Source organism: Malaclemys terrapin, chromosome 12 (assembly GCF_027887155.1).
Source record: "Malaclemys terrapin pileata isolate rMalTer1 chromosome 12, rMalTer1.hap1, whole genome shotgun sequence".
Classification (NCBI taxonomy): domain Eukaryota; kingdom Metazoa; phylum Chordata; order Testudines; family Emydidae; genus Malaclemys; species Malaclemys terrapin.
In genome coordinates this window covers 3,509,157-3,524,928 of record NC_071516.1, presented here as the reverse complement: position 1 = coordinate 3,524,928, position 15,772 = coordinate 3,509,157, and positions in this window count along the sequence as shown.

Here is a 15,772-nt window from a genome sequence, read left to right as displayed (position 1 = left end):
TACTGACTGCTATTTATCACATTATCTTCTAGGTGTTTGCAAATTGTTTGCTTACTTATTTGCTCCATTCGGGGTGACAGCCCCACGCTGCCCCGAGGAGAGCAGTGAGGCGAAACACATTCCCAACTGTGAGGGGCTCAGAGACATCGGTAATGGGAGTAGGGTGACCAGATGTCCCAATTTTATAGGGCCAGTCCTGATATTTGGGGCTTTTTCCTATATAGGTGCCTATTACCTCCCACCCCCATCCCGATTTTTCACTCTTTCTATGTGGTCTCCCTAAATGGAAGCTCAGTGGGGCAGAGACTGTCTTGTTCCGTGTCTGTACAGCGCCTAGCATAATGGGGTCCTGGCCCAGGACTGGGGCTCGCAGGTGCTACCGTAATACACATTAATAATAGTAAGCACTTTAGATGGAAGGGTAGGAAGATGTGGGGCTGGGAACAAACAGGGGAGGGGGGGGGAGAATAGAAGTAGGGGAAGGGAGGAGTCTCTCTGCAACCTCCTGGTGAGAGCCCCTGGGAACCCCTTGTTAAATTCCAACAGCTAACTGAAGGGAGGGGAGCACCAACCTCCCTCTCACAACCATCCATGCCAGACAAAACCCTGACTCCCCTGGCCCTCACCCCCAAAGCCTGGTCTCCATCTCCCCTACCCACTGCCCAGCCCTCTGACTCCTCGGGAGCTAACAGAAACCCTTCCAGCAAGTGCACTTAATAGGCGTTTGGTTGCCAAGTGGTACCGACTCCCTCCCTGGTATGGCGATGAGGAGAGCTTTGTTTGAGAGGAGAAACGGATGAATGGATTCCCCAGCCGACGCCCCGCGCGACGTGCCATTTGTCACAGGCTGACGGGGCATGTTTTCCATCAATGGAACAAAAGCCCAGGGCAGTGAGGGCAGAAAGGGGGGAAGTGTAAAGATGAGAAGATGGAGGCGATGGGAGGGTGCAAAGCAGAGGAAGAGAGTGAAGGGAGAAGGCAGAGTTTGGTTCTCCCGTCTCACACTGCAGCGTATTCACAGGTACGTCTACACTGCGATAAAAACCCTGTGGTGTCGAGTCTCAGCACCCAGGTCAGTGACTTGGGCTCATGGGGCTTGGGGTAAACATAGCATTGTAGACGCATGGGCTGGCGCCTGGCTCTAAGACGCTCCCCCCTCGTGGGGTGTCAGAGCCCAGGCTCCAGCTTGAGCCGGAACGTCCACCCTGCCATTTTATAGCCCTGCCGCCCGAGCCCTGAGAGCCCAAGTCGGCGGACCCGGGCCAGCAGCAGCCCTGCCACGGGTCTTTGATTGCAGCGTAGCCCTATCCCAAGTGCTGTGCATATTCCTCCAAGACACCAGACCCACTACGCTGGGGACTGCGGGCATGGCATTGCTACATTCCTGCGCTTCTCCTCCCACACACAGGCAAGCACAGTCTCCACTATCCATTCAGACCTTGGTTTTCTCTGTGAACAAGGGGCCAATTGTGGCCAGGGCATTTCTACCTGGAAATGAACAATGATCAACTCATTGAACAAAGGTCAGCTGATAACAATTTTCATTCGCTGCCAGCCTGGGTCAGAACAGGTGGAATGACCTATCGTTTAAGGCAGTGGCTACCCATCAGGCCCTGAAGGATTTCACTGCTGTCCCTGAGCCTACCCTGCAAGCAATAGGAATGCACAGCACACAGGGAATCAAAGCAACCTTTACAGAGTGGGCTGGGGCGTGGCAGATATTTGGGGGAGTCTTTGCTGCTGTTTTAGCTTCTTATCAGAAAGAAAAAGCCTTGATTGGGGCCAGATAGACAGTGTTAGGCTCACACTGGATAAGACAGTTAGCCATACCCAGGATCAGGAAGAACGCAAATACCAGCTAGCTCCTGTCCCGCACTAGACTTCAGCCAGAGGGTGGCTGCAGGCCTTGCTCTGCGACTGCTGTCTAGAACAAGAATAATCCCAATGCTCTGGAGAACTCTGCTGTAATTCTTCCAGCAGCCTGGCTTGCAGCCTCCCTCCGCCCCCGTTAACCGTTACACCCCACCCTTGGGAGGGGGAGAGAGTGCCCTAGCTATCTGCTAGTCTTTAAGGTGCCACCAGACTCCTTGTTGCCCTAGCTAGTCTCTCGATTTATATCGTGCTGTAAACAAAAAGCAAAGCGACCTCAAGTGATTTGGAAATGGAACCCCCAAGCTGGGCGCATTGTCAGCCCATGTAACTTCCTGTTCTTACCACTACAACCCCTCTCCTCTGTCCTGGAGTTTGCTACACCCACGTGTTGCATCTGGTCTTAATTTGCATGCTCTTGAAAGCAGGGAATGGGTTTTGCTGTGTGCCTGTGCTGCGCCTTGCTCAGTGAAGCCTCAAACCTGATTAAGAGCTTCCGGGTACTACCATAATGCAAATATCTTCATAGTCATTTTTATTCCAGTGGAAACAGTGGCCGTCCTATGTAAAAAGAAACTTGCTACCACCATTTTTATCTCCCCTGTCTGTCTGGCAAGCGTGTAAGTGAGCAGCAGCAGGGAATGGGGTTTGTGAGCACATTGGAACCATTTTGTCCCACATTCATGCTTCATCTGGGGCTTTTTGTAAGGCAAGAGGAGCTTGGTCTGGGCTTAGAACAATTCCTTGCACGGTGGTGGGCATGTAGGATCCAAATGGAAAGCAGGGTGGGCTGGGCAGAGGGTTATTAAAATCCTATAATTGATCCTCTTCTAGAAGCATAAGACATCCCCCGCCCTAGATTTCGATTCATTAGCACCCCCCAGGACTGAATTCTGGAGCAGTTGGTGCTGGCGGACCAGAAGGAAGGGGGAAGATATACGGGTGCGATGCATACAGCTGTCTGCGGCATTTCTCCGCCCTGATGGTTATTTTTAAATGGAGCCAGAATTCCTGGAGGCCTGTTTGACTTCAGCATGTCTGGGCTGTTCTCCTGCGCCGTGCTGAAGGTTCAGACAACCTGTTTTGAGGCAATTACGAAGTGGAGACAGTCCGTGTGCAAGCAGCAGCTACAGAACGGTTAGGAAGGAAAGTTACAGAGCTAAAAAAAATTACAAGGAGGAATGTGCTGAAGCAAAGCAGATGGCTGTGGTGTGAGCGCCTCATGGAGCGAAGCTGGTGTTGCTCCCCTATAAAAAGCATATGGGCAAGCCAGTGGGATCAGCAGTCTGCCCTCCTGCCCCGTCCCTCCTGCCCAAGGCTGTTTGGTTTGGTTACACAAGCTCCCCATCAAAGCGAGTGGGGTTTTCTGGGGCCCACCCACTCAGGAGGCTTTTGTGCCGTAGCAGGGGCTGCAGGTTAATAATCTGTTTGCGATGAAAGCGCCATTTCCCCTGGCCGCTGAGCGCCTGCGAGGGAGCGAGAGAGCTCAGAGCCTTTCAGGAGACATAATGCCGTAATTAGTAGTTCCCTTCGGAATCAAACACCCACCGTTAGCAGGCAACTTGCTGCGCTATTCATCAGGGGTGGGTTAGCGCTGCCAGACGTTAAATACTATTATTGGGCAGCCAGGCTCTGCTCGACAAGTTTAGCTTCTGCCTTTGCTGCTTAATTTAATCTGAAACTACCACTTGAGCTGGGGTGGAGGCACTGGATTTTAAAGGCCATCTTTTCCTTAGTTAGCCCCGCTGGCCTTTCCTATCTGCTTCAGCAGCCATGCAACCAGGGGGCTCCGTCACCCTTTGGGGTTACGTTGTTCCTAAGCAATCCAGACCAGGTGCTGGGAGAACTCTGTGCATTCAGAGCTGCTCTGACAGGTTGCAATAATAAATAACTCGCTGCTTGCAGGGTTTGCTTGGCCGGAATAACTGAAAAAGAGGAAGCACCAGGTTTCAGTCTTTCAGGAGAGCTTTTCAGGAATAGGTTTGCTTTCACAGCTTCAAGGCCTGGACCTAAGAGCTCTCCATGCTTTCACTACCTTTCTCGGGGAAGCATTACAAAGACCAGTGGCAACAGTGCTGGATATTTGAGCCCTCTAGGGGTACATATACACTACGGGGGGAGTCGATTTAAGATACGCAAATTCAGCTACGTGAATAACGTAGCTGAATTCGACGTATCGCAGCCGACTTACCCCGCTGTGAGGACGGTGGCAAAATCGACTTCTGCGGCTTTCTGTCGACGGCGCTTACTCCCACCTCCGCTGGTGGAGTAAGAGCGTCCCCGAGAGGTCGATTTCTACCCGCCGATTCAGGCGGGTAGTGTAGACCTAGCCTAAGTTTATGGCTGGATCAGTCACTCTGTGGGCTTCAGGCCTTAGACTTTTTTTCAGTGACCCCCAACAAACTGAGAGTCCCAATTCTCTTTCTAAGAGGTTGGTTGGGGTTTCAGTTTGTCCCCCGTGACACAGGAGCATGAATGAAATCTGGTAAATATCTCAGATTATTTCTGGACTCAGAATGTCTCCCTATTTTACATTATGCATTCTTCAGGAATTGCAACAGTTACACTTAGCTCGTATGTAGCACCTACCATCCAAGGATACCACAGTGTTTATTCATAACACTGTAATAAAGGCACGTGCCAGTGGCACCAGTTAGGAGGGGCACTGGAAAATGCAGTTCTGTCAAAATCGAAATGCTTTGCAATCACGTTGATTTTGTCTAAATTTCATTTGGGGGAAGGGGAATTCTGGCAATGGAAAACATCCCTTTTTGACATTTTTGAAATGAACGTTTCATCATGTTATATATAATTTAAAAGTTGAGATTGAAACAAAGTTTCATTTTTGTTGAAACAAAATATTTTAATGCAAATCTGCCTTCGGAGAATTTTGAAACTTTGGGGTTTTGTTCCAATTCAAAATGAAGCCAATTTTCAAAACCTCAAAATCCTTCACAAAATAGAATGATCGTCCCTGCAGCCAGCTCTTGTGTGCAGCTGCCCACTATTAGAGGGAACTACACAGATGTGTACCATGGCCCCTCTACCGCTAGTGGAGACAGGAGATTTCCCTCGAGCTTAAGTAGAAAGGGCATGTGATTTTGTACTGGAAGATCTGAGTTCTACTCCTGCAACTGCTATCCAATCCTGGGTGGCACCATAGTATCAAGGGACATCTGGGCTGTTCACAGATTCTTGACAATACTTGAGTATTTATCCAGCTTTTACATTTCTAAGCACTGTGCCAACATCAACACAAAGTCCTCCGGAAGTGGGTAAGTGGCACTGCCCCTAACTTACAGACTGGGACACACGGAAAGGTAGAGAGCGGCATTTTCAAAAGCGGGCACTGATTTTGGGTGCCCAGCGTGAGACACCTCAGGTCTGATTTTTCAGGGATGCGGAGCTCCCTCCTCTGCCAACGACTTCAGTTGGAGTTGTGCCCGCTCTCTGCCATTGAAAATCCAGATCCAAGGTGCCGCAGACTGGGAACTCAAAAAGCCGGTGGGGAGTTTTGAAGATTGAAGCTATTTGAAATGCCTCCTCCCCATTCCCCTCGCCGGTGGTGTCAGAGCCAGGATCAGAGCAGGACCCCTTCAGTCTGGGTGCATGAGAAGGGCTTTCGCTGGAGCTGGCATCAGTGCACTGGGGGAGTCCACAGCGGACCCCAGGCCGCCATGGGGATTTATCTACTACTGTAAATGCAGATAGTAAATGCAGACAGACGAGCATTTGAGGCCAGAGCCACCAGCAGTGTGGCCAGGCCCCACGATTTGTGAGCCAAGCCAGTCACAGGACTGGGTGGGCGACGGGCACTGCTATATAGATTATTGGCTCTATCAGCTACGACACTGCAGCCCACCCGGATTCCTCATGTAAGGGGGGCTAGCCTAGGTTCCTGGAATAGGCTGCCCCTCATTCGTCGCCAGCTTTGCTCCCCTGTTTTCTCGGTGTCAGAACAGAACGTCGAGTGTCTATTGCCTAACAGAGAAACACAAGTGTGCTCAGAAAAGGAAAGAATTTCGTCTGGTGGGATTCAAATGTTAAAGTCTTTAAACATCAACCCCAGTCAGGTTTTCTCATCCCCTTTTTATCACGCTCCCTGCCCTGCTTGGTTTCAAACAGCCAGGAGAACGCTGGCAGCTGTTCTTTCTACACTGAGAGAGCCATTTAAAATTACACCCAGATGTGGAGAGTCTTCAATTCTTGTGCAGTGGGACCACACACTGACATTCCTGACAAGTTCTAGTTCTATCAGAGTAGCGCCGTTTTATCACTAATGGAAATATTCCATTCACTCACTTGCTAGGGCTTTTTCCTTTAGACACGAATATTTTACAATGCCATTAGGACAAAGCAGTTTATATGACGATGTAACAGGGGCCTGCCTTAGAGGTTAATAGCAGTCAGTCTTCAGCCTTATGGCCAACCACTACTAAAAGGTATGGCCATATGAGGCCATACCACCCAGCCTGTTGGGTCTCACAGCTTCATTAAGTCTCTCAAAACCCCGGGCAGGTGGGAAAGTCTCTTAAAATTATCATCAGAAAAGAGGAAAGACACCACAGGCTAAGGTGTAGGAACTGAAATCGATGGGGAGTTCTTTAAAATCAACGCCACAGGAAGACCTCAGTCTAGGGTCTGCTCCAAAGCCAGATGAAGTCAAATCAAAGATGCTCATTGACTTCAGTGGGTTTTGGATCAGACCCATAAAGTTCCTGGACTCCACAACACATCAGCCAGCATGCACAGGAATTCCTCCACCCTTTAATAATGATCTCAGATTATTTTAAAGCAAATTTTATACATCAGGCTCTTTTTTTTTTATTCCTTACAACCCAAATTCTCATACTTCCAAAGGAGGTTCACTTTTCAATGACAGCTACAATTGCTGATCATGTTGATTTTGGCCGAGTTTGCAAAGCCCTTACACTCAACTCTGGGGCATTTCTCTGTCTGTATGTAAAAAGAGAACGTTTGAATACTGCATCCACCCAACTCCAGCATTTCAGGGGATGTTCTAGCCATGGATGGTCAGAACTCTGTTGAGTTTTGGGAAAAATGGAAAACGAGAAAGGGGGAACTGGGGGACGAACGGAGCCCTTGCCAGCTCTTTAGCACCCCCCCAAACTCTAGCGCTTCTGCAACTGTCTGTAGATGGAAGAACTGGTTGATGGCTCTTGTTAAACAATACCCCTGCTCATCTCCGCTGATTCTGAAGAAGATCTCCAATAAAAGCTGTTCTCTCACCCGCCTTGTCTCTCTAATATCCTGGGACCAACCAGGATAAAACAACCCTGCAAATATCCTCTCAGTCCTTTCACACGCTGAATGACTTCTCTCCCAGTTAGAAAGAAGAAAGGGAGTGGGGGGGAAGTGCTGTGCACCCAGCCTGTGGAACGTGAAGGGAGAATGGGGGACCCTCTGATAGGAGGAATGAGGGGTAAACGGAGGCCCTAGCAGGGAAGCGACGGGGGGGAATTGCAGGGAGTCCCTGAAGAAGAGGGGCTGGCAGGGTAGCACACAGGGAGCTGTGGGTGGAATGAAGGGCTGACAGGAGTGTGTGCAATGAGCTCGGCCTCCATAAACTACCGAGTGTAGCCCTCATTTTCAGCACCAGACACCGCGCAGACCATCCGAGCTCTGAGCCAGCCCTCAAATTAAATTAGTTTTGTGTTTTCCCACAACCAAACCAGGCCGTGAGCTCAGAATAGAAGCGATGCATCACACTGCTCAGTCTCCCGCCCTAACCCCGAGAAGCCCTCTCTGACTCGAGAGGCAGGAGCCTGGGGCAGTTTTTGTTATGAGCTCTTTAAAAACTAGGTATTGCTATTGCACTTCTGATATTTAGCACCTCCAGGGAGCCAAATGTAGCTTCAGCCTAGCTGGGTAGCCTGCCAAATTAATCCAAGACACCCAGTACAGAAGGAGCTTAAATTAGTTTTATCTGCTGTTAGCTTGTACTAAACAATATGTTAACTCGATGATGGAAAAATACCCTTGTGCCAGTTGATAAGGAGTGATGCATAGAGCCTGCTGAGCCTCAGATGGGGGAGAACATGATTTATGGGGGGGAAGGGAGCAGGCCTCCGTATCTGTGTGAGGGTCAGACTCATGGGCTGCCTAAAGAGACCTTCTGACAGTCGCCCATTTTAACAGCCGCAGCCCATATCCTCCCTGGCCTTCTCACTGCACACTCATCTGAGCACAGCTGGCTTGTTTTACTCCACTGCAAGAGGTCTCTGCTCTCATGGGTGTCTCGAGACTAACCGCAACAAGATCCGTATGCAGCCTAGGGAAACAAAGGGTTAACAAGGGACGGGTGCTGCTTTAAGAATCTATTTGCTACCCCCCTACCCTCAGCTACTTATCAAAGAAGCAAAGGCCGTTAGGGCGGCGGGGGTTAAAGCTGCCTTGTGAAGCAGAACGGTTGTTTGATGGTGGCTTTTCTAATGCGGGATTCCTTCTCTCGCTTTTCTGATGGGCCTTTCCTTGGTTGTGATATGTGTCACTGGTCTTGCGCTATTTAAAGATGAACGGCAAAGTCAAGAAACTTGTGTACTGTGCTCTTTACTGTGCCTTTAGGAGGGGGCCTCAAAGGAATTGTCTTTATTATTTATTCAGCAAGGGCTTTTACCACTTGATTTGCTTTTCATAGCAGAAATCCCAGGTCCTCTGTGCTGGAGGACTCTGGCAGTCCTAGGAAGCTGTGGATGGTGATTACAGCTGGAGGCTGAAACCTGAGCAATAGCTCTACCAGTCCCAGAGTGAAGGGGGGGCAGGACCCAAACTACTGTGTCTATCTGTATGCATCTAAGGAACAGTAAAACGAGGACACAACAATACAGCTTCCTTCCCAGCTTACTGTGAAGAGCCACCCGTTATTGTAGACTACGTGGGGAGCAGTATTTCTAATCACATTCAACTTAATTTTAGTAACACTTATGCTCCACTGGGAGCTTGTGCTGGGATGCCCTTGGTCAATAACTTCTGCAGAACTACTTACGTCTGATTGCTTAATATTAAAACCTGACTCCCAAAGCACTGTCTTCTCTTCTGCCCCGACAAACACAGCCGAAACTCGCCTCAGCTACTCAGCACAGGAGGGCGGCCTTTACTCGATGTGAATAACAATTCAAACCCATGAAAACGTTATTGCTTGTCTGTATTGCGGTAGTGCCCAGAGACCCCAATCAGGATCCGGCCCCATTGCACTGGGTGTTGCATGCATGCAGTGGGACGGTCCCTGAAGCTGTTACGTGGATCTTCGATGGTTCTGTGTCTCTCAGTGAGTTATGCAGGGACCCGTCAGCTGCTCTCTGGCTCTGCTGTTGCGGGAGCATGGCACCTGCGGCAGTAGAAACAGAGTAATTCATCCAGGCTTCCTTAACATATTCCTGCAAGTTGCCTGCTGGGGAATTCCTCTTGGCCTGAGTCACAGCAGGAAAGGTGGGTATATCCTGGAAGCCTGCCCTATCTTGACCTGTATGGACTGGAAGTGTACGCTGTGTAGAGGTACCATGGCGCTCGGGCCGCGGTCTGAAACCCTGCTCTGGAGCAGTCAGAGTCAGGAAGCGGTGAGAAGCTCTGGAGCTGCTGTCTGGTTCGTTACAGCGAGGAGTTAAACGTCCTGGCTGGGCTCCCGTCACAGGGAACGCTCCAGCCGCGTCCCACTCCAATCTCTTCCCTGGCTTCCTAGGGCCCTGTGCGCCTTTCTGCTGTGCAGAGCCCTGGGACACACACCGAAACCCTCAAGCTGGGAGCAGGAGGGGAACAGACCCTGGGCAGCCGACCCCCAAGCTGCATGAACCCAGCATGGTTAAGGCTTCAAGGGCATTAGAAGGATGTGGCTGGCGGAGGATGAGGATCTATACAGCAAACTCCCTGGCAAAGCAGTGGATTTTCAGAGCTACCATCTGCTTCTGCCCCCATTCGGTACACGACTGGAGCAGGGACCAGGGACCCAACAGCTCCTGCGCTGCCCACGCTGCTAGATGGGAAGGGCACCCAGGGGCTTTCATGGAGAGGCATCATCACAGTGCTGACTGTAGGGTTGGGGTTTTGGATTCTCGGGGGCCTGATGCCAGTGGAGGGCTCTCTTCTTGTCGGCATGGTGATGGTATGGTCCTAAATGAAGATCCCTGATTTTATGACTTGTGCTCCAGTTTAGGGGCCAGTGTAAACCTAGCGGAGCCTCGCTGGCTTCAGTGGAGTCACGTCTCGAGTTCGCGGGTGTAAATAAGCCGGATTCTGATCTTAGTTGTGCGGGTGTAACACGTTGGGGGGCTCTGGGATTACACTGGCGTAACCGGGATCAGAACCCGGCCCAGAATCTTGACCCAGCTGGTAGTCTCAGGACCGGTTCCGTGTTACCCCATTGTAGCTGCACTCCGTTCTGTGATGTTCCTTCTGCCTCCGGCCGCTGAGACCAGAATATGGAGAGCAGATGTTTCCACATTAATGGCTGAGGACTTCAGGGAATGCTGGTCCCTGGAGAGTTTTTAGTGAAACAAACATAAAATACTACACAGATCTGGCGGTAACGCTCGTTTGTTCCTCTCTAGAAGGAACAGCTTCTCCTCATTCTCTCAGCAATGTGCTGTAAAGTTAACTGGCTGCCTTACAGCAAGTCTGACCTACTGTCCATTATCGCTTCATCTAATTGTGCAGCTTGTATGTGAGCTCATCCCGGCTATCTCTGCAGGGCGGGCGTTACTCTGAGCACTGGCTGCAAAACAGGGACTTCACAGCTTCCTTTGCTGTTTCTTGTTACCAGAGACAAGAACTACATCATCCGCCCTTAGCCCTGGGACGCTTAGCTCTGACACCAGCTCAGAAACTCTGAGAAGCAGAAGTGCTGGAGGACAGGAGTGCCACAGAGGTGCGAGCTGCCAAACCTTCAGAGATCCTCCCCTCTCAACCAGGGGCTCCGAAGAGCATGGAAAGCTAATTACCAATCCCCTAGTTCCCAGCCCCCCTCCCACACATCAGGGCCGAGGTAGTGTTCTTGGCAAGCACTCGAAAGTGAAGCCTGCCTGTGCCAGCAGCAATGTGCTCTGTGCATGAACAGACAGAGACAAATATACTTGCCAGTGGTGTAAAGGCCTTCACTCCTCACAAGTCCTATTTCCCACAAACAGCACTTAATTGTTCCTGATGTCTAGCTGGGCTCAGCGTGTGCTCGGGGGGGCCGTGCTCTGCTGCTGGCTGTCACATGGGGAGCGGGGCTATAAAAAAGAGAGCGGGGGAGCAGGAGGAATATACAAATCGGAACCTAGGCGCGCTGGGTTTAGGGCTGAGGATTATTTCTTGCCGTGATAATTGTAAAATAAGATGTGACTTCTTAGCTGAAAGTAAGAATGCAGCAGGAAATCGGGATTGGTTCGGGAGCGTTCATGTCTGCCAGAGGGCAAATGCAAGCTAGTGCCTCCCATCTCCCTGTGGAACAAACACACCTGCCTGTACCATGGGATGGAGGACAGAATAGCTGCTGGGCTTCAGTTTAGCAGGCAGGCATCCTGACACCGCGATGAAAGCACAAGGCCGCGAGCTGGATCAAACAGACCTGAGGTTCTTGGCATAGTCTGGGCGAGGTGTGATCTGTTGCATCAGCTCCAGGGTGTCTAGGCACCAGCAGCCCAGAGCTGCACGCCCTACCTTCTGAGAGGAGTCCTGGTGTCTTTGATTGGGTGAGGAGGCGTAACAAGCACTGCTGGAGCCTTTGATCTTGCTGAGTGGAGGCCTTTTAACTTTCCCTGGCTGTCTGCAGTCTCTCTGTGGCCAGCGTTATTTTATCCCAGCATCTAGCTTAGTTTCCCAGCACTGTTGCTTGCCTGCTGTCTGCACCTGATCAGACCTCGTGTCCCAGTCCCCCAGGAGCCTTCTCTGGGGACGTCCCCAGGCCCTGGGCCCTTCTCTATCTGAGCACTATCCTTAGGGCAAAACCAGAACCTCAACCATGAGCCACCCTGCATTTTATAAGAGGAAGGAGTCGGATCTGAGTGTCTGGAGCCAAACCTTCCCCTAGGATTTTGATTCCAGGTCAAGCCCAGGACCGGAGAGGGGCCTGATTTCAGGTTCCCATTCAGAGGCAGCTAAAATCTTTCAGGAAGAGGTGTTGAATAGGATTCTTTCCATTCTGGGCCAAAAGCGCCACAATTCCTGCTCTTAGAGACTTCTCCCACACTGGGGCCTGTCTCTCACCAGAGGAGACGTGATGGGGGCTAATCCATCCCGGCCTTCAGTTCAGCCTTGACATCCCAGCCTCACCCTCATCTGCATCCAGATGCCGCTTCCTCCGCCCATCTAGTTATGTTCCAGGGGCTAATAAAGGGACTGGGGCCGTGCTGACGCCTGATGTATTTATTGTGCCCTTTCCAGGGGCTGCAGCTGAGCCCATCTCTGATGTGTGTTGTGACCGCCGTGCTGAAAAGAGAGCTGCCGTGCCTCAGAAAGTAAACACGTGTGCGTGGGTTGTTTTTACACAGCGCTTCTCCTCCTCTGGGGATCCCAAAGCTCTTAAATGGGATGCTGATGGTTCAGTGTCTCGGTCGGCTGATGTGGCAGTCATGATGTGCCCTGGAATGGCTCCTTTGTTCATCACGCCTACTGAATGGGAAACCCCAGCATCCGGACCCACAAAGTGCCAGGGGATCCTTAACTCCTCCTAGACAGAGGAGAGCAGGGGTGACCGCTGCTGGGCACTCCTAGAGCGATGGGCGATCAAAGAGACAACCAGAAATGTTCCAAAGGGACTTTTCTGACTGGCTAAAACTTGCCCCTGATTTCCCCCTACCACCCTAAAGAGAACCCCTTTTCTTCTCCCCAGCCCAAACTGCTGCTGCCTTAGAAAGCCTGGACCTGCGGCTGCCCCAGAGGTTTAATGGAAGTTCTCTGGGGCTCAGCGGGGATCTGAATTTGGGGTGCCATTCTCTCCTGATGCCCTGGGCCAAGTAGCACATTGTCAAGCAATTCTTTCTGAGCAGGTTCTCCCGAGGGGGCTGCTTTCCAGCGGGAAACGCCCCGATGCAGCATATCTGAGGTGAGGGAGAGATTGTCTGGATCCCGAGAGAGAAATTAACAGCATCAGTTTGAGGAAATGGGCCGATGGTAGCACGCTCCCCCCTGCAGATGTGTTCACTTCCCGCCAGCCACTCCAGTCTTTGGTCTTGCCTGAGCCGAGACGACCCAGCATGTGACGGACTGAGATGGAGACTTGGAGGAAACCGCCACCTTCATTTTCACCTGTGACCAACAAAAGGATTTGAGCCCAATGCCTAGAGATGCCGTGGAAGACCACCAGCCCCCTCTCGCGCTTCGTTAGCTGAAGGAAATCCACTCTTGTGTCTAAGGCACAGGGCTGGGTTCTGTTCTCCGCTTGGCTACAGACTGCTCCGTGACCAGGCAACAAAATAGCTCTGTACCTTCCATTTTCCCCATCCATAAAATGGTTCAACTACTGCTCAGCAGTGTCTGTGCCGTGCTTGGAGATCCTTGGAGGCAGGGTGTGGTAGAAGTTCTTAAATCCATCCATCCCCTTTTGATGCCTCCAGGATCTGCAGTGGGTTAAATCGCTCAGCCCTCTACTGGATGATACCATCTGGATTCTTTTCACTCCCTCAGAACTCTTCCTTGATTGCAAAGTGTTATCTGGAGAGAACATCCAATGCTGAAGCTGCAGATAATGCTCTTCTGCCTTCCAGGCCTAGGTGATTGTAGCTCATTACTGGCTGGGCTGCCGGATAAGATCTCACAGCAGCTGTAGATAATTCAGAATGCTGCTGCTGGGACATTTATCACATTAGTTTATCGCAGCCCATCGCTTCCTGCTTGCCATGGCTTTCTGCTAAAGGAGGCTGCAGGACTTTGAAGTCCTGGCTTTGAGACGTCTGTTCTCTTTGGCATTTTTTAAAAAGAGCCCAGGCCAGACAAGCCACGGGAATGGGTGGTGCGACATCTGCTGAGGATGTGGCCCTGTGTCCTATATGTGTTGTGCTTTGCTGCTGATTGTGTCCCAGTGGGGCGTTAAAGCACTGGGGTGGAGTGGAGATAGAAAGGAGGTGTGATCACACCCTATGGGACAATGTCAACAGGGGGCGACAGTGATGGGAGTGGCTGTGATAACAGTTCTAGAGGTTATTGGTGCACAACCCACGTCTAACCCATGACGCAGGAGTTAGGGCGGATCGCAGATGCCAAAGTGACAGCTAAGCTTGCGTGAAACATGGAAGCCTCGTTTCTGCGGATTCCCTCTAGGATCTAAACAGGGATTTGCTCCTGTTGGGTACTGCCTCCAAGTTGGGGCTGACAGGGCAGGGACTGGACCCCCCATAGGAGTGTGGCTTTAACCCCAAATGCCTCCTGCTTCGATCCTCCTGTCCTGACAGCAGCTGAGGTGCCGGCCAGTTCAGGCACAAAGAGAGCCTCCCCAAGGCAGCGTGGTTGGTGTGTAGCAGCTCTGCAGACGTGGGGCTCCCGTGGCTTGTGAGCAATAGCACAGAATGGTTTATTTCAGAGCCCGAGAGGCTGTTCAGACCAAGTGATTTTCATGCTTTCAGCTGTCCACGGTACGGGAGGCTGCGACTGGCCCGCTGCGGGAAATCCTTGCTGGAAATGCACGGGGGAGAGGGTTTCTCAAATCCGTGAATGCAGCAAAAACGCCGTGATTATTTCCAGCTCTGTGATGTTGACACACAGACAAGGACTCGGCTGATGCACTGGTCCCAAGGCCAACTGCTTTCAGGCGGCTGGCACGGCCTAAGTGATACGTCACAGCTGACAAGCAAGAATGTGACACGCCATTCACTTCGCTGACATTCAGACCACAAAATGCTGCAGCCCCTTCTCCTGGAACCCAGCCCCCTAGTGCCAATGAGGATAACTAGGCAGAGGGTCTGTGCTCAAGGGGGTCAGGGGTTACTGGTTTCAGGGTTAGGGATCAGGGATTCATATGGCCTATGGGCGGTGTACTGTGTAATCTAGAAGATACTGACCAGTATTAGCCATTGACTGTTGTGACCCAAGTCATGCCAGCGCAAACGTCCAGCGCAAATGTACATTTCGGCCAGCGGTAGCTCCCAGCTGGGAGGATGGTCTGTGTAAATTCAAGGGAGGTCCTGTTCTGTGCACCTGGCAGCTACAACAAGGCTCCTGAACTGGCGACATGCTCTTACCTCTGTCCCCCCAGCTATAGGATTCAGCTCTTGGTTCAGTGGTGACCGTGTGTCTGAGCACTGTGGAGCACAGACCCCCTCTAGTCAACCCCTCAGCCCCCAGAGACACGTGCCGGGCAGAGGGGCATCTGAAATTATAGTCACTGCGGAGATGCGGAGACAAAGATCTAGACATGGAGGAGGAGGGGTCCTCCCCAAGCTGTGCTGTGGGAGGCTGGCTATAGACACCCACTATTTTAATGGGGAATGAGCCTTTCCTTCACCCAACATCATTCCCGAATGACTGACACGTCCCTGCCTCCTGTGGGTAGATAAACAGCACCTTGCCTGTTAGCCTCTGCGTCTGATCTATTATTTGGCCAGACATATTTGCGTGTCATATATGCATCAAAAACGAATGGAAAGACTTAAAGAAACACTACGTGCCGGCCTAGCTAATAGAAGTTCTGCACGTTCTCATCTCTTTCAACCATCAACGTTCTTTCCCACCGTGCAGTTCCGTAACTGACCCCAGTTTAGGGAAGTGCCTGTTGCAGACACTGGTTCCCCACGGAGATCAGATTTGGGGAAGAAAACTCCGGACGTGTATAGAGATTATTAAAATGTGTGTTGAGCAACACCAAACTGGAGGAGTTCGCTACAAATGATTAGATGGGGAATTTTAAACGACTGCTAACCTTTCCTTTCCCAAGGGTGAGGGACCCTGGGATAAAAAGCCCCAAGTAAATACA